Here is a 24,296-nt window from a genome sequence, read left to right as displayed (position 1 = left end):
TGCTTTTGTGCCAGTACCATACTGTCTTGATTACTGTAGCTTTGTAGTACAAAGCTCCCTGAAGTCAGGGAGCCCGATTCCTCCAGCTCCATTTTTCGTTCTCAAGATTGCTTTGGCTATTCGGGGTCTTTTGTGTTTCCATACAAATTGTGAAATTTTTTGTTCTAGTTCTGTGAAAAATGCCAGTGGTAGTTTGATAGGGATTGCATTGAATCTGTAGATTGCTTTGGGTAGTAGAGTCATTTTCACAATGTTGATTCTTCCAATCCAAGAACATGGTATAGCTCTCCATCTATTTGTATCATCTTTCATTTCTTTCATCAGTGTCTTATAATTTTCTGCATACAGGTCTTTTGTCTCCTTAGGTAGGTTTATTCCTAGATATTTTATTCTTTTTGTGGCAGTGGTAAATGGGAGTGTTTTCTTAATTTCACTTTCAGATTTTTCATCATTAGTGTATAGGAATGCAAGAGATTTCTTTGCATTAATTTTGTATCCTGCTACTTTACCAAATTCATTGATTAGCTCTAGTAGTTTTCTGGTAGCGTCTTTAGGATTCTCTATGTATAGTATCATGTCATCTGCAAACAGTGACAGCTTTGCTTCTTCTTTTCTGATTTGGATTCCTTTTATTTCTTTTTCTTCTCTGATTGCTGTGGCTAAAACTTCCAAAACTAGGTTGAATAATAGTGATGAGAGTGGGCAAGAGTAGTGATTCTTAATTTTTTTTTTTTTTTTTGAGTCTGAGGGTCTGAGATCCTTCTAAGAATCTAACAAAAGGAACAGACTGTCTTTCTAGAAAACACACATTGGTACGTGCACACATGCATGAAACACACATGAAACATAATTTTGAGTTCAAAGAACCCTAGAATTAAGAATCAACCCTCCACATGGGTGCACCCATATATACTGACCCTCTTTTTGCCATTTTGCCACTCTTCCCAGCCCCGGCCTGGGTGGAACAGCCTCAGGTCTATGTGACATAACAGCTAAGGAAGGCAGGAACAAAGGAGGAATGACAGGAAATCTGCTCTTCCTATCCCAAATTGAATAACTGAACACAGTTTTCCATAGAAATATGTTTCTATCTGTTGATCACTGTCTAGATTATCGTTAGGTCCATATTGCTGGTATCTTGTGAGTTAACAGATTGTGAGCTTGCATGGGGACAGAACCACTCATCTTCTTTCTCTGCGAAAATGTGTTTAATCTTCCAACCAAACAACCTCTGAATGAAGCTTTGGAACTTCTAAGTTGGGTTCTTAGTAAGTTGGGGACAGACTGTGCTCCATTTGTGAAAGAGGAGAAAATATCATATTAGCCATGTAATTGGGCTGCAAGCCCAAAGACTTAAAAGGATGCACGTTATGGAAAGTACTATTTTTAATTTAAAAAATTGAAATATATACCACATGACGTTAGGACTCTGTGCTTTTAAACCCCCTCATGTCCTCTGTGATCTAATGCATCACCGTGGTGTTGGTAAGTGTAGGGAAGGCTGTGCTTTTTCCAGCTGGTAAGAATTTTTACGTAGACATAGATTTTTTCTTAAAAAATCTTTTTGCAAGGCTGAATAACCAGCTATTTTAATGATCTAAACCGCCTAAAATTTCAGTACTTTGGATTCGATTTTGATGCGTAGTGTTCTATAGAAAGCACAAGCAAAAATGTATAATTCATGAATGATGTGGTACATTCATGATTTATTTACAGCCCAAAACTCCTGGTAACTCAGAGAACATCAAACACCCTACACCCTGGCCTGCCATTTAAAGCAGCATCTAGGGAAAAAAAGGACAAGACAGAACACAGGAGATGTACTGTTAACTTTATATATAAGGCAATGAGTAAAACACCTAAGTATTTGCCAAGAAATAAATTGAACAATGATAGAAATAAAACATGGCTTTGAGAAAACTAGAAGTATCAGGAGATTGACTATTGGTGCCATGAGAGAAGTTGTATATGCTATTATTTGTCACGGCCTTCTCTGTCTGCTTTTTCCTAATTAATTCTTCATCATATCTTGTGATTTTTTTCAGTCTTCCTGAGTATTCCTATTTCCTAATAAAATTTTAACTACGAAAAAACCCTAAAATCCCTAGGACGGTTAGGAGAGGGACATATTTCTGTCAGTTTTCCAGGACAGTTACTAGTTCGTTGTTTCACGAAACATTCTGTTACATATCACAGGTCCCTGTCACCCCTTACCAGCACTGGCATCATCCTTAGCCCACACATTCTCAGCTGGGAGGCTATTTCAGGCGTGACTCCTCACTGGGTGGTGCGTTACGTTAATCTGGAGTCACCCCGTTGATGATCAAACAAAGAGTTGTGGGGGTGGCTAGGTGGGAGTAAGGATCACAAAGTGTCCTCTTTTGGTAAAATTATATTTTCCTCTCCACAAAAAAGCGACTGTCTCTATTAAACTGGTAAAATGGTTAATAAAAAATAAAAAATTATTTTTAAATCCTCCATGAGTTTTCATAAAATGCAACTCCATGTGCACTGGAGACCTCAAGGCTGAAGGACACTCTCCACCTGGCCCCAGGCCTGGGGGACAGTGTATGTCCCCTGAGCTGGGGCAGGGATCAGATGGGAAGCTTAGCTACCCAGGCCTGGACTGACCCTTTTGTCACAGTTGAGGCGACTTATCAGTGGTGGACAAGCTTTTGGTGAAACGTGAGTGGTTCTGAGGGTTCATTTTCCTAGGGGTCATCAAGTTCTGCCTTCTCCAGAAACCCCCACCCCACCCTGTTACAGCGCCTTTGTCTATTAACGATAAAACCCCAACTTTGACAAATCCCTGTTCCAGGGGGCATTGTGGGGTTGGAATCCTCACCATGGATCGCCTCCTTCCACCTTTTGTACAGGTGGGATAGATGGAAATAATCACTCTCCCTGGGAGAGATACTTTGGCAGGTCGTCCTTAGCATGGATTTTACCTCCTTTCCTTCTCTTCAAATATAACTAATTCTTGTGGGAGTTTGTCTTAGTCAGCTCAGGCTGCTATAAAAGCTGCCATAGATTGAGTGGCTTATAAACAACAGACATTTATTTCTCACGGTTCTGAAGGCTGGGAGGTCCAAGATGAAGGTGCCAGCAGATTCAGTGTCTCATGAGGGCAACTCCTCCTGCCTTGCAGGTGGTTGTCTTCATACTGTGTCCTCACATGGCAGAAAGAGGGATCATCTCTCTCATATCTCTTCTTGTAAGGGCACTAATCCGATTCCTGAGGGCTCCACCCACATGACCTAATACCTCCCAAAGGCCCCACCTCCAATTACTACCACATTGAGGATCAGGGCGTCAACATATGGACAGGGAAGGGGGCGGGGGGATGCAAACATTCACTCCATATCAGAGTTTATTCCTAAGTAAAAAACAAACAAAAGAAAAGAATAAAACAAGAACTTTGAAGAGCAAAAGACACTCAGTGGGTTAAAGCCATGGGGAGAATGGGGGTCCTGGCTCCCCGTTGCAATTTGACCACCCTACACATTCACCCTCAAACCTGCTGCGTTGTTAGCTGTGGTTGCCCCAGGGACCTAATAATTTTAAGGCTTTGCAGGAGGCATATTAGCCCATATGGGCAAGCAGAGTAGCATTTAGGGTGACATGTGAGGCAGGACTCCTTTTTCATGTCCAATTCTGCTATTTCCAATCTGTCATTAGAGCACAATATGTGTGATGTCCACTACAGCAGGTACCAGGCTGAAGGCCTCTTAAGAGGATCATAAATGAAGACAGACTAGCTCCATTAAGTATGTTGTAAAATAAATTATTCTTCTACTACTTTTCCTCCCTTGGGTTTTTGAGTTAGTCTGTGTGATACTATTAGCATCTGTCTTACTTTCTCCTTTAGGACAAAGAATAAAGTCAGTTGCTTTAGAAGAAAGTATAAACATCTTGTCAAACAAAGAGGAAAATTGGGCTCTTTGGAATGTGCAGGCCCCGATTAAATAGGAAAAGGGGAAGCAGACCCCAGGTCATAGAAGCAAGGGTTACAGAATAGAATAAACTTTTCAGTGGGGAAATCTTGGACTCTGTATGGACGCTGTCCCATAAATATCTCCCACAAGCCACACATACCACTGATCTAAGTCCACCGGGCAACCTAGATTATGATGCTTCTAGGGAGACTGAATCTATAGACACAACATTAACAAATGACCTATGAACAGACCAAATCCTGTGGACCAGCTTTGCTGTGAGTAAGTCCATCTGAAACAGCAGTATCAGCAGGGATGGGGTCTCTGAGATCAACGGCCACTGCAAGGCTAGAAGTGGGGCATGGGGATGGCAGACTTTCTAAGAAATCTGCTTTTGCTAAGATGGGGTCCTCATCTAAACCTCTCTCTAGAGCAAACTACCAGGATCAGAACCGGTCTCCTGCCATGACCTGTAGTGACCAGTGGGCAGCTCACCTAAAATGGGATTGAGCCTAGAGCATATCAGCCTCTGAGTGTGGGCCAGAGAAAAACAGCTAAACAGGCTGTTTATTTCAAAATTCTCAAATTCTCTAGTCTGCATGCCAAGTACGATACAGTGAACAAGGGGATTCAGCCGGAGCTGGAATTGATCAGACATGAGTTGCACACAATGGCATATAGGTTTTAACTGGCACACTAAGCCCTCCTGGCTCATAGTTGCTCTCTGGGGTGTTGTGTTAAGGAGGATCCTGAGCCTGAATCTGAGCCCAACAGGAAAGAGGACCATGATCAGTGGCAATATGTACCATGGGCCAGGATTGGAAAAATAGCGGCCATGTGCCATATATGTACCATCTCCGAACACACACTGACAGTAATGCTCTGGGCCTAGAAAAGTAGGCTGGAATCTAGTCATGGAAAGCTTCAAATATCAGACTAAAGAGTCTGCCCTTCATTATGTGGAATTTTGTGGTTCGTTTGGTCAGAGCAGTAGTTCTAAAAATATGGAATGTGAATGTCTTTAGCCAGATCCATTCTCTCCACCTGGCAGCAAGCCTCCACAGCTCCCTGTCATCCTAAACATTCAGTCACATCTTACACCTAAATCACCTGAAGGTATTTGAGTTTGCAGCCCTGTTGCAGGAATTAGAGAATCATTGATGGATTGCGAGCTGGATTGTGAGCTGAAAAATGACATGCTCAGAACAGATTTTAGGAAGATTATTCTTGCAAAGATATAAAAGATGGATTGGAGGGAAGGAAAAAGTAGAAGTTGCAATACCACTTAAGAAGTTCCTGGAACCCTTTACTTAAGTTACGTAGACCTAAACTAGGACTATGGGAATAAAAAGAGTGAGCTAAGAGTCGTGCAGAAACGATACCAAGGTGCAGATTGGGTGTAGTAGGTGGAAAGAAGAGAGACTTCAAAATAATGTCAAAGTTTAAACCTGAGGGCCTGCGTGAAGACTGGTGATCCCATTAATAGATATAGGGAATTCAAATAGAGGAACAGCTTTAGGCTGGGGTGTAGGAAGGAAGGAGATGAGTGGATGAATTGTAGAACCCAGTTATTTTTCTGATGATGCTACTGTTATATGGACTCACAACACAGCATTTTCCTGAGAAAACCTGTGAGTTAAACATGGTGTCTTGGACTTCCCTGGTGGCGCAGTGGTTGAGAATCCGCCTGCCAATGCAGGGGACACGGGTTCGAGCCCTGGTCTGGGAAGATCCCACATGCCGTGGAGCAACTAAACCCGTGCGCCACAACTACTGAGCCTGTGCTCTAGAGCCCGCGAGCCACAACTACTGAGCCCACGTGCCACAACTACTGAAGCCCACGTGCCTAGAGCCCGAGCTCTGCAACAAGAGAAGCCACCACAATGAGAAGCCCGCGCACCGCAACGAAGAGTAGCCCCCGCTCGCCTCAACTAGAGAAAGCTGCGCGCAGCAACGAAGACCCAGTGCAGCCAAAAATAAATAAATAAATTTATAAAAAACAGAACAAAAAAATATGGTGTCTTGTCCTATCTTTTCCAAGACTAATGGAGGGAGTCCAATTTGGACACCTGGCTGGGATTAAAGGTTTAGCCAGTGGCCATGGAATAGAGCCAAATTAGCTGGGATAGAATCTGTGCCCTTGACCAGAAGAGCAAAGGACTAGCTGGTAATCAGCTTCAGCCATTTAATCAGATATCGGTTTCCTGTCCTCAGCTTCTTGCCAGCTGGATGGTCGCCTTGCCTTACCGCCTGGCACAGCTTTGGGTAGCTGTCACACTGAACTTGTTTGATGCCTCACCTCTCTCGGTCAAGTGTGGAATTGATGGGGTGAGCACGATAGGGAGTGGGAAAGTATGGCTAGGCCAACAACAAGTGTGGGTACAGTCTTGCTGGATGCCTAGGATTGCACCTTGCCTGCCCATTGGGTCCAGGAGACCTGCTTCATGATGCCAGATGTGGGGCTTGCTAGTGACCCTTGCCGCACACCCCCCACCCAACATCTTGTCATCGATACTTGATGCCAAGACCCGTTCTCACCTGTTGAGTCCCAGTTCAGTTATCAATTAATTTAGTGGCTTGGTATAATCTTTTTGTTGTTTTTTCATGCTTGTATAGATTGACTGGGGCTCAAGTGAATGTCTCACGGGACCTTCACACGTCTGTGGGTGGGGCTAGAATATCCAAGGTGCTTCATTCACATGTCTGGTTCCTTGGCAGGGACAGCTGGAAGCTGGACTCAGCTGGGCTACTGATGGCTGGGTCTCTTCCTCTCACCATACAGGCTCCGGCCTCTCCATTTTTCATATGGCCTGCTCACATGGTCTCTCCAGCAGGTAGCTGAACGTCTTATATGGTGCCCAGGGATTTCCAAAGCACAAAAGCAAAAGCTTCCATGCTTTCTGGTGACTTAAGCTCAGAACTGGCACAGTGTCACTTCTGCCTTGTTGTGTTAAACTGAATCATACAGCCAGCCTACGTTCAGAATGGGAAGGGACTTCTTAAGGATGTGAATATTGGGAGGTGCAATTCACTGGGGGGGCGGGCATCTGATGGCTTCACATCTGTCTCTGAATAAAATCCTCTAAGGAGCTCTGGGAACTGTACCCCACACCCTCTGACCTCAACTCATCCTCTCTCCCTCCCTCCCCCAATTCTCTCTAGCTACACTGGCCCCTTGCTTTCCTTCAGCCTGGGAGAGGTGGGGGGAAAGGAGACATCAGGGAGGTGGTGGTGAGAGCCTGAGTGGGTCTTGCCAGACATGTAGGAATCATTTAGGAAGACAGTTAATGGTAAGGGAATCCCAAGAAAGGGTAGAACATTTAAGAGCACTGAGGATTTTGAAAATTGCCAATTGTGTGATTAGAACATAGAGTAGCTCTTGGGGTATTACAGAAGATGAGGCTAAGAGACAAATTATGAAGGAAATTATGTGCCAAGCCAAAAAATTTCATTTTGGTTTCCTAGATATTGAAGGGTTGTAAGCAGGAAAAACTTGATTAGATTTGCATTTTAGAAAGAGCACTCTTTGGTAGTTTGGAAGATGCAAAGTTCGTGGGCCCATGAAAGATGAGGTGGAGTAGAGATAATCATAATTGTCTTCTATCCAATCAGTGAATGAAAGATTCTGTGTAATATCCAGTCCCAATCTGTTCCTGTTGAGGCCCAGGAACTATCTCTTCATGCTCTTTCTCGTTAAATATGCTGTTCCCAGCTAATTTATATCTTCCACTGCAAGAAAAAGGTAGCAACACAGTTATTACTCAAATGTCGTGGCTTTCGCAAGCTATTTCTGTAGAAACAATATAGATCTTTTTGCTCCTGCAGTTCCCTAAAATCAGTTATTTCGCAGTGTTTGTATCATTACTCCTGATGTGGGAACATCCGTCATGCTGCCTGTCACACTGGCTTCCAGTGATCCTCTCGGAGGTTGTTATTCTCTCAGAGATCATTATCATTGATCATGATCACAAATGCAAGTCTTGTCCAGGGGATGCAGGAAAATGTGAACCATAATTCATTTTCTGCTCATGTTAAATTTATTGTTCAGGATTTTATACCTTAAATGTAAAATAGCTCATATTTCCAACCATGACTTCTTTTGAACTCTTTAGGCCATACTCACTGCATTCCTAGAATGTTATCTCTCTTAACATTGAACACACTCTGAACTTCCACACCACCACCTTCAGTGAGGATGGGAGAGGAGCCTGTGGATCTAATGGGAAGAGCACAGGTCCATTTACTCAAGGAATGTCCATCCCTCATCTGGCAGGCCTTAAGACCTACCTGGGAGAACACGATGTCACCATATCAATCAGAGGAAAGAAAGGACATTGATCAGAAGGCCTGCTGCTGCTGCACAGCAATGATCTCAAAGGCCTTGGAGGAGACAGGTGTGGTCACTCCTGAGGACTCCCTGATATGTGGTATGTCACCTGCAAAAGGAGCGGGGTGACTGCCCTGGGTGCCAGCTGCAAAGGTTAGAGGTAAAGGATTCCTGCTACCACTGTCAATACCCTTGGGTGCTCGAGAAGGATTCCTGCTACCACTGTCAATACCCTTGGGTGCTCGAGACCAGAGATGGCACTGTAGTTGGAGCATGGACACTCAAGAGCCAATGCACAGGCCCACAGATGCAGCTCAAGTCCGAAGATGGGCAGTGGACTATCAGTTGTCCAAAGCCCTGATTTTTTCTTATGTCTTTTGTGAGTGTCAGTAACCCCAAATCAGAATGTCAGCACTACTCTGGCAACCCAATCTTAAACTATCTTGTGAAATAAATACTGCATTGGCCAGTAGGAACAATCTGCTTGTCAGTCTGCACTCCTGGAACTGGGGCTTGGCCATGTGATCCCAGAAAAACCCCATAGGGGCAAGCTCCAGAGTTCCTTGGGACAACCATACCAGGTAGAGTTTCAGAGAGCACTCTGAAGAGGAGAAACAGGGACCAGGAACCATGCGGGCTAGGAAGTAACTTGCCTGGATGGCACTGCTGGACCCAACCAGTCCCAGGCACTGAAGGGGACTTAGAAATGTTTTTTAAAAATTTATTTTATTTATTTATTTATTTATTGCTGTGTTGGGTCTTCGTTGCTGCGCGTGGGCTCTCTCCAGCTGCGGGGAGCAGGGGCCGCTCTTTGCTGCAGCGTGCGGGCCTCTGATTGCGGCGGCCTCTCTTGTTGCGGAGCATGGGTTCTAGGCGTGCGGGCTTCAGTAGTTGTGGCACGCGGGCTCTAGAGTACAGGCTCAATAGTTGTGGTGCACGGGCTTAGTTGCTCCACGGCATGTGGGATCCTCCCGGACCAAGGCTCGAACCCGTGTCCCCTGCATTGGCAGGCGGACTCTCAACCACTGCACCACCAGGGATGCCCTGGGACTTAGAAATTTTTGAGGAAAGCCCTCTAAAACATGAAGCCCACTTTATGGCAAGGTGCCCTGCTTGCCCATGTCTAAGTGTGGTGCTCACAGTTTAAGGGGCACTGGATTGAATTGCTAGGGATTCATTTGAGAGACTCTTAGAAGAAGCTAAGGGAAATGATCCATAATAATGATTTCCAAACTCTTCTCCCCCCTCCCCTTCTCTTGAACATATATATATATATATATATTTATTTATTTATTTTTTCAAACGGCTCTTACAAGGAACACCAGTAGGTAAACAGATACAAGCCCACATCATGGTGGTTGAAGTGGGTCATAAGGGCTCAGAATCAGGGGTACTGAACTCAGGGCTGATGGCTGAGTTCAGTACCCCTACCCCTGAGACACCTCTGTCTCTATGGAACACTAGGAAAACGATGGGCCTCCATGGAACACAGTTTGAAAACCACACATCTAAAGACTGTGCACACAACCTGGTGGTTTAAATGTGAATTGCTGCTCACTCTGCTGTTAGTATTGTAGCCATCCACTAAGATTTCCCACGTGGTGTTTTCTGATTGGCTTTGGAAGTTTGTTGAACTTAAAGCCACTTTAACTTTTTCAGTTTTCCTTTTTCCTCAGGAATCCAGTTCAAATCTTTCTTAAGTCTTACAGTTCTCCCCTGCTTCCAACTGCCCTACATAAGACTATAAGGAAATTTTAGGTAAGGGAGTTGTTGTTATTTATAGACAATTTATAATAACTCCCCCCAAAAGGAAATACCAAAAGAGTAAAATAATCTACCCAAATGCTTACAACCAAATGAATTGGAGTGAAACATGACGGTGAGTATCCATACTTGTGCTTGGTTCTGTGTGAAGGACGGTGTCCCTGCAATTTCATTTCAGGCCCACTTGGAAATGATTTATTTTCACTGGAAAGTCATCCAATTTTTTCTTCCAAAATCCCTTTATCAAATGGCTCCAGGAGGGTTTCACTGTTTTCTGGAGAAGAACAGTAAAGCTATTGTGCCTTAAACTGGAATGACTGACAGCAAAGGAGGCCGAACTTAGTGCCTTTGCACCACAGATAAAAGGGCTGCTTTGAAATTCTTGCCGACCAGTTGACAGTATTTTCATTATTTCTGGAAGCCTAACAGTGGAAACCTTTTAAAGGAGCAGGACTTTGTGTCGCACACCCAGGGTAAGTTAGCTGAAATAGTGCACATTCTACCTCTCCTGAAGCTTCCAGAGGCTAAAGGCTGATGACCTACAAAAGTGACTTCACTAAAGATGTAGAAATGAAACCCAAACGGGTTGTACGGATATCAGATCAAACCTGACCACTGAAGAAAATGTGGAACAACCGAGAGGAATCTCTATTTCAGTGGCCTGCAAGCCGAAGCCTGGCTAGAAATTGGGCAGAGGGTTGCAGAGAGTAGGAGCCAGAACAGGGGCAGGGCCTCTTCCACTGGTGGATGGAGTAAGTTAATGAAAGAGAAACTGCCTTTTGAACACTTTTCTCTTTGAGTGCTTGCAGAGTGAGCTCTGTTGTTTTAGCCCCACGTCTTACAGATCCTTGAAATGGTGCCCGCTATGGGAGAATTGCTCAGACTTGCTCCTACTGTCCTCCTTCTCCCTCTGCTGTCAACAGTGCCACCTGCAAGGTGCCTTCAAGTGGGGAAGGACACTTTATCAACCCACACATTTGAGCATCCATCAGGGCACAGTTCAGCGTCACCTCCTCTGAAGCCTCCTTGTTCCTTTTATTCAGAATTAAGCTATGCTACCACCATGAGCTTTAAATCTTAGCTTTACACAGGATGCCTTGCACTTTATTATGTTGTGTATTTTAACGAGGTAATCCCTGTAGACACGAAGCCTGTCTTATTTACACTCTGTTCTCTGTCAGCATCCACAGCACACTTGTCTTTTCTGGATTTTCAGATCCTTGGATGTTAGTTGAGAATGCCACATGCTTGGTAGATTTAAAAACGAATAAGCATCGGTTTATTGGCCATTGTGATGACATTTTTTGTGGAGTACCTCTCTATGTCTATTCCTCACTTTTCTATTGAGTCACCTGGCTTTTTCATATTGGTTTGTAGGGTTACATATTCTGGATAACAATCCTTTGTCGGTTGTGAGTATTGCAAATATCTTCTCCCACTCTGTGGCTTCTCTTTTCATTCTCTCAATGGTGTCTTTTGGTGAAAAGAAATTCCTAATTTTATATAGTCCAATTCATCATTTTATTTACAGCTAGTGTGTCTCAAGAAATCTTTGCCTAGTCCCAAATCATAAGGGTAGTCTCCTAAATTTTCTTCTAGAAGCATTATTTTCCTTTTCATGTTAACTAGTCAATCAATCGTGATCAACTTTTTCTAGACAGGTGTGTAAATATCTACAGCTCTCAAGGTCACCATCACTCAGCCTAGTTCTATCAATACTTACAAACGCATAATAATGCCCTGTGTAAGTTCTCAAACATTTACCTCTAATACCCTAAAAGAGAATGTTAGTCAAGTTCATAAAGTTTTCTACACTTCACTTACTTCACTGGGGCCCTTCGAACACAGAGCTAGACTAAGAGAGGCAGAAAAGATGGTTTGTCAAAAAAAAAATCTTTGCTGTTAAACAGAGCCAGGTTTAAATCCCAGTGCAACTTCTTAGCTGTTTGTGACCTTGGGCAAATTACTTAATTGCTTTCAGCCTTGGTTTCCTGATCTGGAAGATGGGGATAGTGATAGCTAAGATGTTGGAATGTTTGCTACATGCCAGAATCTATGCCAAGTACTTCACCTGCGTGATCTCACGTAAGCCTCAAGGCAACCCTAATAGTTATGTACGGTTAATATTGTATTATGTCCTCTTACTGATGATAAAAAAGCCAAACAGCAAGTCAGTGGTGGATCCATGATTTAAATCTGGGTAGGCTGACCCCAGGGCTCACATATGTAAACACTGTTCATACTTCGATACTAAAAATCAAAAGCCCTGTTGTGACAATAAAATGAAATAAGCCATGTAGAGTGCTTAATTCAGTGTCTGGACCCTATTAAGTGCTTAATAAATGTTAGAGTTTGTGAATACAATGATAATCAAGAAACTAATTTGTATTATCCCCATTCCCAGGCACTTTGAAAGTTAGAGCTAGAATCCTCATTTGCTTTGGGAAATGACACGAAGAAATCTTTTGAGTTACAGGTGAGAATATCATGAACATCATATGTTGGTATGATTGAGGTTAGAAATACTTACTGATTACACAACCAGCATCATAATCTTAATGAATTGCTTAGTTTTCCTCCGTTCTGTCTTTCCTTCCTTTATTCTTTCACTCAGCAAATATTTACTGAGTGTTTAGTATGTGCCAGGCCCATTTTAGGAGCCAGTAACACAGCAGTGAACACAACAATCAAATTCTCTGCCCTGTGAGCTTACATTCTGACTGCGGAAGATAGACAATAAATAAACAGGTAACTATGTAATATTTAGTAAGTGCTCTGAAGGTACATAATGCAGATTAGAATAATAGAGAGTGAAGAGGCAGGGGGCAAAGGGGATTCATTTATGAAAAGGGAGTCCAGGGAAGGCTGCTTTGTTGAGGTAACATTTGAATAGACACCAAATGAAGTGAGGAGGAGAGCCACGAGCCTACTTGGGGACAGAGGATTGCAAGTGGAGGAAAGCAGTAGTTTCAAAGGCCCTGAGGTGGGAGTGTATTAGAAATATTCAAGGAACAGCAAGGAGGCCAGTGTGACTGGAGTAGAGTGAGCATGGGAGTAAATGAGACCAGAGAGGTATATTAGGCCAGATCATGGAAGGCCTTAGGGCCTTGGTAAGGGAGGGTATTAGTGAGAGGTAGTTTTACATAGTAGTTGAGAACATAGTTTCTGTCAGCAAATTCTCTAAGTTCAAATGCTAGCTTTACTGTTTATGTGACCTTGAGCATTTTATGGTACCTCTTTGTGTCTCATCTGTACAGTTTTCTCATCTGTAAAACGGGTTTAACAATATTGAATTAAGCTTAAGCAAATTCTGGCAATTTTTTTTTGCATCTAGGTAAAGAGCTGAAATTAAAGCATTTCTTTTTTTGAACTTGTAATTTGTGGAAGGTGTTAAGCCTTCACTTGCATAAATACCAAAAATGGATTTTGTATTAACTGCATAGAGGGTGGTGTATCAGACTATTATCATGAGATAATCGACAAAAGAGTATCAGTGGTAGTATTTCACTAATTGGTGATAGTACTAATCATTAATTACAGTGGCTAATCAGTGATAGTATTTCAATCAACAAATGACTTTGCATGTTACCAGTGAGTTTCCAATGAGACTTGAGAATAGGTCTGAGTCTGAACGCCTATGAGACTACATGTCAGAATGAACTTTCTCCCAGACTTAATCAGAGCCTTTCATTAAGATGGCTCAAGTAATGGATATGAAGATGAATCTAGGCCATGAGGATATAGCCTATAAAGGAAGATAGGTTTTGTTAGTGTTCTAATATACAATATAATTAGATTTCCAGTCTAGACTCTTCTGAAAACAACACAAGCAGCCAAGTACATCAGGTCAAGATTTTAATTCAGAAAGGGGGATGAGAATAAATATTTTGTAGGGTTGTTCTTCCTTATTAAAGGGTGACCTCTATTACAGAGTATGTTTTGAGATCTGATATATATTTGGCAGTGCCGATGTCATCAGCATCTTTGATTCACTTCCCAAAGTGAAGAGAGAAACACAAGTGGAGAGGAAGTTGGGATTTATTTGGATTCCTTGCTTCCAAATGCAATACCTACTGCATTTACATCTCTTACTGCCTCAGTTAGCCATTAGCCCAAGATTATTTTTTTCCTCCAGGGTGGTAAGTAAGCAAATGGCTTGAGCAGCAACCTCTATGCTAATTCTGAGGTAGAGGCTGACTGTGATTATGAGAAATCTTGTTCCATTTTCATTCATTCAACCATCGCTCTGTAAAACATCCACCATGCTGGCCCTGAGAATCTCAGAGTTCCACCATCACTGCTACCTTTGCTCTTCCCTCAAGAACAGGATCAAGGGCAAGAAGAGTGACTGAGACAGGTTTCTAGAAAGTATAGTCTCTTTGAAAGGGTTTAAATTGGTCTGTTTTGAGGAAAATGTTCTGCTGACACTGATTCTTTGGATACTTTTCATCCCATAAGGCCGGATAAGATGGATCTAGAAGTTATGTCTATGGGATAACAGGCCAAAGAATAAAAATCAGGGATGCTGTTGACCAGGAGATATTCACAGCTCCTCTCACTGCCCCCACATCCCCTTATTTCACCCCTAACAGTAAAGAGTCTGTCCATGCTGTTGGCCCTGGATATCTTTTCCTTGATAGGGCCAGAGGCTAAGACAAAAGGCCTAAGGACTCAGACTAGTCTGGGCAAAAATACATTCAACCAAGTTATATGTGGTCTATGCTAGGTCACAAGGCTCTGCACTTGGGCTTGGGCTTCATTGACCAGCATCATTTTCTGTGCATATATTTCACTCTAGAGCAGAATTCAGGTATGCAGATTTCCTTGGCCATCAATTCCTCCATCTCCCCATGTTCCCAACAAGTGGCATAGATTTGATGAACCAAGAAGGCATATTCCCTGGGGACCTGCTGCAGTTGGGGAGTAGAAGCCCACAGAGAGTGAGGGAACCTTTTGTAGGATTTGATATTAGCAGAAAAAGGGATTCCTTTGGGGTGCCAGCTTGACCAGGATTTAGAACGCTGGGCCAGCAAAGAACTGTGAGAGCCAAGGCCAAGTCGTCAGTCAGCTCTGCCCGATGGATCTGAAGGCTCTGACTTCCACTGCTCTGGAAGCTCAGCTGAGGAAGTCAAGCCAGGAGGATGAGATCACTGTTGCCTTATTACTGTCCCATATGTAACAAAATGGGGTGGCAGGGAGAGTTCTCTTTCTAGAGAATACTCTGTCTTGTCGCTTAGTCAAACAAGGACAAGAACGTTTCAAAATGTGTGACATTTCAGCAGGAGGCAGGTACAGGTCCACCATCCTTCCTCTGCAATTACAAAACCCAAAAAGCTCTGAAAAGCAGAACCCTTTTTTATAAGGGCAGAGACAAAACTCATTTGGTGGCAAAGACAGTTCTGATCATTATATGTGTCTCAGAGCTCCCACTCATCACTATCATATCTGCTGTGTGCATTTTTATTATTTTGAAATTTGGGTTTAATTTCACTCTTTGAAAAGAGTAGAAGCTGTCCCTGTAAGTAACAGGGAAAAGAAGAAAAGGAAGTACCCGTTGTAATCAATAATGTAGTAAGGAAAGTTATTACAGAAGAAAACGTGGTGTCTGTCTTAATGAAAAATAAAATATTGGAATCAAAACAATGTATGACTGAAAACTGAATGTCAAGTTGTGGAAGATTTCCTATGCAGTGATGATCAAGAACTAATTGCAAAGGGCAAATAATGTAGATCATGACTGTGTGTTTATCAGATGGATTTGACAACGCAGAAGTGAACATATACTTCTAGTTTGTTGGTCCTGAAGCAAGCTACTTTAATATACTATAAAAATTGAGCATGACATCAATGTGAATATTCAGAAGGCTGCTGTATTAGTCAGAGTTCTCCAGGGAAACAGAAACAATAGGGTATGATTTTTTGTATATTTTTAAACATATGTAAAAAAGATTTATTTTAAGGAATTGGCTCACATGATTATGGGGTCTGGCAATTCCAAAATCTCAGATTTTGCACTGAGGCCTTCAACTGCATGAATGAGGCCCACTGACATTACTGAGGGTAATCTTCTTAAAGTCAACTAGTTGTAGATGTTAATCACATCTACATAATACCTTCACAACAGCATCTAGACTGGTGTTTGACCAAATAACTGGCCACCATAGTCAAGCCAAGTTGACACATAAAATTTGACCATCATAGTTGCCTAGAGAATTTAAGAGCATCATAATGTAAAATATCTAAAACATCTGTAATGAAAGCACTCCTACTGATGTTGAAGAAACTGAAATCTTGATAAATTTGTTAAAATAATGTCTGATGTAAACTTTAGTCTTGAAAATATTTATAATTTTGATAATAAAGCTTTTTACCGGTACTAAAGTTCCCCCCTCACACCACCTATAAAAGAAAAATCATTAACAATGGCTGAGGAGAGAGTACCTATGGATTTTGACAACACTAAACACAGGTGGACTGTTCTTGCATGTTCAGAACTGCAGGAACACATGAGATACACTTGGTAGGGCCTGGAAAAAGCCTACATCCAAGAAATTTGAAAGGTGCATGCAACTTATCTGTACAATAGTATGCAAACAAGAAAGTCTGTGTAATACTTTACTGGAGAAAAATATTTCTAGAGAAGAGAAATATTTTATGATGATTTAATAGCTACCTTGTACCGTGAACGTAGGCTCCTTTCAGGCAAGCTGGACTGGAAGAAAGCTGTAAAGTTGTGTTGCTCCTGGACCATGGCTTTGCACACTTTCCTCCTAAACTTTTCGCCTAATGAAAAAGGTTTTCTTTTCCTCTGAAGATGACATAAGTACTACAACCTTGGGACCAAAGAATTTTGTACACTACGAAGAGCAAGTATAAACACTTTTTCCAAGCTGTATGCTTACTTCAGTAAACAGAAGCCCAGGAATATAAGACTTCCTGAAAGAGTTTAATCTTAAGGATAACATTTATGGTGCTGCCAATGCTCAGAATGATATAGTTAAGTCAACACTGACAAAAGATGAGCACAGAATTTTGGCTACTCTGATACTGGAAAATAAAGTTGCCAACAAAGACTTAGAAAAATTTGGGGTCGTAAATGAAAAAATAATGATATCAATCTCTGCTATTTATAACAAATATTTATTGCCTGAATATGTTAGAAGAAGCTGATAGCAAACAAATATTGGTCATTGACAGCAATGTAATTGTGTTTCTTAAGTGAAGGGAAAATTGCTAAAATGTTGCAAAATATGGCTAAACATGAGGATAATAGGGATGATAATGATGATGACATTATGAATATAGGTGAAAAAAACATAAATGGTCTGGGGATGGTTAGTTAATGTGAGGTTAATTAATCGCTAGCCTTGAATATCATGCTTTTATCATGAAGGGATCCTTGGCATTCACTCAATTAAAGGGAAATTGCTTAGACAGAAGTCCATATTAATGAAATAAATCAAATTGGAGGAATTATTAGCTTTGCTTAACTTTATTAGAATTTTTAAAAAATTTACATCATTTCTTATGATTCTGTGGTTGCCTGGGAAGTTCTGATGATCTTACTTGGGCTCACTTATGTCACTGCAGTCAGATGAGAGCTTAAGTGAGACAGAAATGTCCAAGATGGTATCATTCACATGTCAGGGCAGTTGCGCTGCCTCTAAGCTGGAGTGTCTCAGTTTTCAACCGTGTAGCCTCTCATTCTCTTGTAAGCAAGGTTGAGCTTCCCACATGATGGTGGTCTCAGGATTCCAAGATGCTGAAGGTGAAAGACCTGTTAAGACATAGCCTCAGAATACATCATCCATTCTACCACATTCTATTGGTCAAAGCAAGTCATAAGACCAGCCAAAATTCGAGGGGGTGGAGAAAGAGATTCTACCATGTGATAGGAGAAGCAATGTTACATTGTAAAGGGCCATGAGAGGAATTATGAGAGGATTGCCTTTATCTGCAGGTAATCTACCACAATGTCCTTATTTCCAGGATTCCTCATTCCTTTCTGTAGATTCAAGTTTATTTCTGGTGCCATTTTTCTTCTTTCTGAAGAACTTTAAATTTTTTGTGGTTCAGCTCCTCTGGTGATAAATTATCTCAGCCTTTCTTTAAAAGGGTCTTTATTTTGCCTTCTTTTTAAAAAATAATTTATTTATTTATTTATTTGGCTTCATGGGGTCTTAGTTGCGGCATGCGGGATCTTCGTCGTGGCAACAGGATCCTCGTCGTGGCATGTGGGATCTTAGTTCCGCAACCAGGGATCAAACCCGTGTCCCCTGCATTGGAAGGTGGATTCTTAACCACTGGACCACCAGGGAAGTCCCCTTGCCTTCTTTATTTGAAGGATATTTTTACTGCATATGAAATTCTAGGATGACATTTTTTTTCTTTAAAAATATCATTTCATTATCTTTTGCCTAGCACAGTTTCTGACAGGAAGTCTATAGTAATTCTTATCTTGTTCCTCTGTTTTTGATGTGTACTTTTTTTTTTTTGACTCACTTTAAGATTTTCTCTTTATTACTCGTTTTCAGCAATTTGATTATGATATGTTTTGGTGAGGCATGTGTATGTATTCTGCCATGGATTCATTGAGCTTCTTGAATTCTCATAGTATGGTAGAAAGAATTCTCAGATGGCTCCCATGATTCCTACCCCCTGGTGTAGACATCCTGTATAATCTCCTCCCCTTGAGGTATGAATTGTGAATATGATGGGATAGTCACTCCCATGATTAGATTATGTTCAGTGGCACAGTTGTCTTTAAGAAGCAAAGATCATCCTTAGTGGGCCTGACCTAATCAGATAAGCCCTTAAAGGGAGAGGCTCTTTCTGATGAGAGAGATTTGAAGCGTGAGAGGGATTTAATGCAAGGGAGATTTTCTGTTCCTGGCTTTGAAGATGGAGGGGGCTACATGGCGAGGACCTTTCAGCAGTCTCTAGAAGCTGAAAGAAGTCCCTGGCCAACAGAAAGAAAATGGTGACTTCAGTCCTATAATCTCAATGAACTGAATCCTTCCAACCTAACTGAGCTTAGAAGATCTTCCCCAAGAGCCCCCAGCTAAGAATATACCCCAGTCAGCATCTTGAATGAGAGATGCTAATCCATGCCCGGATTTCTGGCCTACAGAAGTTGTGAGATAATAAATGGGTACTGTTTTAAGCTTCTAAGTTTGTGGAAAATTATAACATTGTGATAGAAAATTAATACACATAGATTTACAGGATTTTTTGGTTTGTTCTTTTTTTTTTTTTTTAAACATCTTTATTGGAGTATAATTGCTTTACAATGTTGTGTTAGTTGCTGCTGTATAACAAAGACAGGTTTTTTTTAGTTTGGAAATTTTTCAAGTATTAATTTCTCAAATATTTTTCTTTTCTTCCCCTCTTCCTTCTGGAAATCAGCTACACATATAATGGCTTGATTTTGTCCCACAGGCACTGAGACTCTGTTCATTTCTTTTTTCAGTCTTTTTTCTCTCTGCTTCACTTTGGATGGTTTTTATTACTATGTCTTTAAGCTCAATGATTTTCTCTTCTGTAGTGTCTGATCTTCTATCAAACCCATCCAGTGAATTTTTCATATCTTTCATTGCTCTCGTCATTATGCTGATGATTTCTTTTAAATTCTTGAACATACTGAAAATAGCTGCTTTAAAATGCCGTATGCCAATTCCCTCATCTCTGTCATTTCTAGATCTGTTTCTATTGATTAATTTTTTTTTTAGGTGTGACTCACATTTCCCTGCTTCTTCAAATGTCTAGTAACTTTTAGTGGCTCTTGGAATGTAAAATTGCATATTTTATTTTGTTGGACTTATTCTTTGGAGAGGGGGGTGAAGTAGAAAAGAATAGCTTTATTGCTTTGCCAGGGAAAGGGGGCCACAGTGAGCTAATGCCCTCAAAACTGTGTGTCCCCTGTTGGACTTTTTCATAAAAGAGTGTTGGATGTCGTTGCTGTAGGCTTGATCATTTCAAGGCTTGAATGTTTCAAGGCCTCTTTTGTTAAGCCTTGTTAGTGTGGGTTTAAGAGTAACCTTTACTTCAGGGCTACTTTAGTGTTTCTGCTAATGTGTGGTCCTTTTAGGGTATCTACTGAATGCCCTAGATGTTCAGCAAGGACTCTTCACTCTGAATGATCAGAACTTGAAAGTCTCCCAGTTCTGTGTGCGCTCTGGGAATTGTTTAGCTTACAGCTTGCTGGTCATTCAACATATGAGTTTTAGGGGGACACATTTGGTCCATAGTATCTGCAGACAACTCTGGGATATTATGTAAAATATAGTATATGAATGCATAACCTTTCTAAAAATCTTTAAAATCCTAAATTATGAAATACCCAGCCACAAAGGTTTCTGACAAGAGATTGTTGACCTATACGAAAATATCCTATAACTTCCTTTTTCTTTAAATTAATTAATTAATTAATTAATTTTTGGCTGCACTGGGTCTTCGTTGCTGCACACGGGCTTTCTCTAGTTGCAGCAAGCAGGGGCTACTCTTCATTGTGGTGCATGGGCTTCTCATTGCAGTGGCTTCTCTTGTTGCAGAGCACGGGCTCTAGGGCGTGTGGGCTTCAGTAGTTGTGGTGCGAGGGCTCAGTAGTTGTGGCTTGCGGGCTCTAGAGCTCAGGCTCAGTAGCTGTGGCGCACAGGCTTAGTTGCTCCACAGCATGTGGGATCTTCCCAGACCAGGGCTCGAACCCATGTCCCCTGCATTGGCAGGTGGATTCTTTTTTTTTTTTTTACATCTTTATTGGAGTATAAATGCTTTACAATGTTGTGTTAGTTTCTGCTGTACAACAAAGTGAATCAGCTGTATGTATACATATATCCCCATATCTCCTCCCTTTTGAGCCTCCCTCCCACCCTCCCTATCCCATCCCTCTAAATTGTCACAAAGCACCGAGCTGATCTCCCTGTGCTATGCAGCAGCTTCTGACTAGCCATCCATTTTACATTTGGTAGTGTATATACGTCAATCCTACTCTATCACTTCATCCCAGCTTCCCCTTCCTACCCTGTGCCCTCAAGTCCTTTCTGTACGTCTGCATCTTTATTTCTGCCCTGCCACTAGGTTCATCAGTACCGCTTTTTAAAATTACATATATATGCGTTAGCATACGGTATTTGTTTTTCTCTTTCTGACTTACTTCACTTTGTATGACAGATTCTAGGTCCATCCACCTCACTACAAATAACTCAATTTCGTTCTGCTTTATGGCTGAGTAATATTCCATTGTATATATGTGCCACATCTTCTTTATCCATTCATCTGTTGATGGACATTCAGGTTGCTTCCATGTCCTGGCTATTGTAAATAGTGCTGCAATGAACATTATGGTACGTGTATCTTTTTGAATTATGGTTTTCTCAGGGTATATGGGCAGGCGGATTCTTAACCACTGCGCCACCAGGGAAGGCCTATCCTATAACTTCTTTCCTTAAAAGAGTTGGGATTATAGAACTATTAATCCAGAAAATAATATTACAGAAATAAAAGGATATTACAGGGTTTGTTTCTCCCTCTGAGCTTCCTTCTTTCTAAAGAGGATTGGGGCTATTAGGAACCCGAAGAACAGGGTCTAGAAATCTCAGCTATGTTTTACATTTCAGCCTCAGTCTACTCTGACTTTCGTGTAAAGCGATGCAGGTCCTCAGAGTCTCTGCTTACTAGTCAGGAACAAGGCAGGATCATGGGCTCCTATCACGAGCACGCACTCTCCCGGGTACAGCACTCCTCTACTCTAGCTCTGCCACTTCCTGGCCGAGTGTCCTTGGGTGAGCCTCATCTCCAAAATGACAGTGATAACTGTGCTTACCTCACAGGCTGTTGTGCGGATTTGATGTGATGATCCTCAGAAAGCGCTTAGCTTAGCGCCTGCCGTGGAGTGGGCTCTCAGTGGATGTCTAGCTTTTGCTACCACTGCTTTGTTTATTCCTATTAAAGGTGGAAAAGAGGAGAAATTTTGGTGGTTTCCATTAAGGTGTAGGTGGCTCTGAGAAGAAGGAAACTCTCTCAGCAAAAGTCCCCCTCCCTGCCCCCCCTTCACAGCTACTTCGCTTGGTCTATGGACCTCCGCTTGTGCCTCTCAGAGGGGAATGGGCCCTTTCTCCTTCCAGCTTCTGCTGCATCTGTAGAGCTTAAGGGACTTCACATTCACCAGCTCCAGGAAGGAAAGCAGGAGAATAAAGAGCAATGCTTCTCAGAGACAACTTTTTAAAACATTGCTCTTCTGATGATGACGATCATTCTCTCTTTTCCCAGAGATGATGCCTAGAGAACCTCCAGAATATTCACCATCTACCCCATCACTTTGCCCAGCACCACACTGCTTCCCTGTGCCTCTTCATTGTTTTCCTAAAGCTAAACAAATCATGTGGGCCCCTGAAGTTAGTGATTACCTTATGGGATTTTAAGCAGGATTAAATAGAAGGAACTGTACTATGGAAATACAATATTAAAATTAATTTCACTGGTTTCTTTTTACTTGTTTTAATGTGATTACTAGAACTTTTTTTGTTGTTTTGTTTTTTTTTTGTTTTGTTTTGTTTTTTGGTTTTTGGTTTTTTTTTAAAGTAAGCAACAAGGATTTACTGTATAGCACAGGGAACAGTATTCAATATCTTGTAATAGCCTATAATGGAAAAGAATCTGAAAAACAAATATATATATATATATATATATCTGAGTGATTACTAGAACTTTAAAATTATACATGTGGTTCGTATTATATTTCTATTGGACAGAGCTGCCTTAGAGAATTCTAGTTTTGTTTTGTTTTGTTTTTTCCAATGAAACTTACATGCACAATTAAAAAATACTTAAATTTGGGACACGGTGTGGGGAGGTTACTAACAACCTACTTGCTTTCCCGTAAGCATCAAGTTCTCTTTGCAAGCAGCTTAAATCACCTCTTCATTTACTGAAGACCAAAACTCAAATGTTTTGAGGATTAAAGAGAAGAAAAGAGGGCCAGAGAAAGGGAGATGGTCCCTGCTGGCAGTGTCCTTGTCATATTCTGGGAAGTGAGTTGGCCAAATGGTACTTACAGTTTGACATGTGAAAAGGAAGAAAAGAAGCCACTTCTCAACTCTAAAGTTCTAATATCTCTCTTCAGATCTCTCTCCAGCTTCTAGAAGAGCAGGTGACTTTGGGCTGGGAAGTTAAGTGACCTTCAGGAGGAACTGCGACGGGGCCTGCAGAAGCTGACTCCTCAGAATAAACAGGTAAAGATAAAAACAGGTAGATGGAGAGTAAGCGTTTGCTTATATTCGGTGGCCTGCCATAGTAGGAGCCAGTGATCTTAGCCTGAGTCAGTAAGATCCAGAGAATGTCAAGGTAGCGACAAGGAACCTCCATATATAGAGATTAAAAGCACACAGATGACCACAACAGTTTTCTGATGGATGACGTATAGGCTATCCACTAAGACTTGTCCCCGGTGGCAAAGTTACTGTACCAAAGTTATTTTCCTTGAAGCAGTGAGTCTTCAGTTTTCTCTCTTGCTGTTCACGTGTTGTCATTTTGCCATTAAGAAGTAAATGATGTGCAAAGTACAGGGAGATAAGCTCGGTACTTTGTGACCACCTAGAGGGGTGAGATAGGGAGGGTGGGAGGGAGACGCAAGAGGGAGGGGATATGGGGATAAATGTATATGCATAGCTGATTCACTCTGTTATACAGCAGCAACTAACACAACAATGTAAAGCAATTATACTCCAATAAAGATGTTGAAAAAAAAATGATGTGCAAAGTAGAGAGTACAGAGACTCTCCTTGTCCTCCCACAGATAATATGCAGATAGCAACATCTAAGAATGTGTCACTCATTCATTTCTGCAGGAGCAATATTCTTAGTATTGTACCAGTAACATCTCTTGAGAGTTATTATTACTAACTGTTTGTATTAAGAATTCTTCCTAGTTAAACTATAGATTCTGAGTTAATAAACATCTTATATAATATCTTGGAACATTTTGGGGGTGGTGGAAAGTTTTTAAATATCTTGCTTTGAGTGTAGATTCTGTGCTTTACAATTGATTAATCTAAGCACTATATAAATGTGGAATCAGAAATCAAGAGAAAATTTCTGGAATGTTTTAACTTCACAGATTATTGAAAAGTTATCATATTAAGATTTTAAGACTATATTATTTTCTTGGCATACGATTTACTCTCTCTTTCTGTGGTTTCTATTACTTTAGGGTAAGAAAATTGTGGGGGGTTCTCTGACACCAAATACATCATTCCAACACCAACCAATTCTCC

At 41.4% G+C, this 24,296-nt stretch overlaps 1 long non-coding RNA gene across 1 annotated transcript in view; it reads right to left on the bottom strand.

Annotated features, from left to right (window-relative positions):
- Positions 1 to 1,368: 1,368 nt before the first annotated feature.
- LOC309609816 overlaps positions 1,369 to 24,296 on the bottom strand; it is a 252,719-nt gene continuing 229,791 nt past the window's right edge. Inside the window, exon 2 of the long non-coding RNA XR_014233601.1 lies at positions 1,369 to 5,721. This is a non-coding gene — a long non-coding RNA (uncharacterized lncRNA). The remainder of the gene's footprint in view (positions 5,722 to 24,296) is intronic.

This window comes from Balaenoptera borealis (assembly GCF_965194805.1).
Source record: "Balaenoptera borealis genome assembly, chromosome: 13".
NCBI lineage: Eukaryota > Metazoa > Chordata > Mammalia > Artiodactyla > Balaenopteridae > Balaenoptera > Balaenoptera borealis.
Note: the sequence above shows the minus strand (reverse complement) of the source record. Positions and strands in the feature narration are given on the sequence as shown.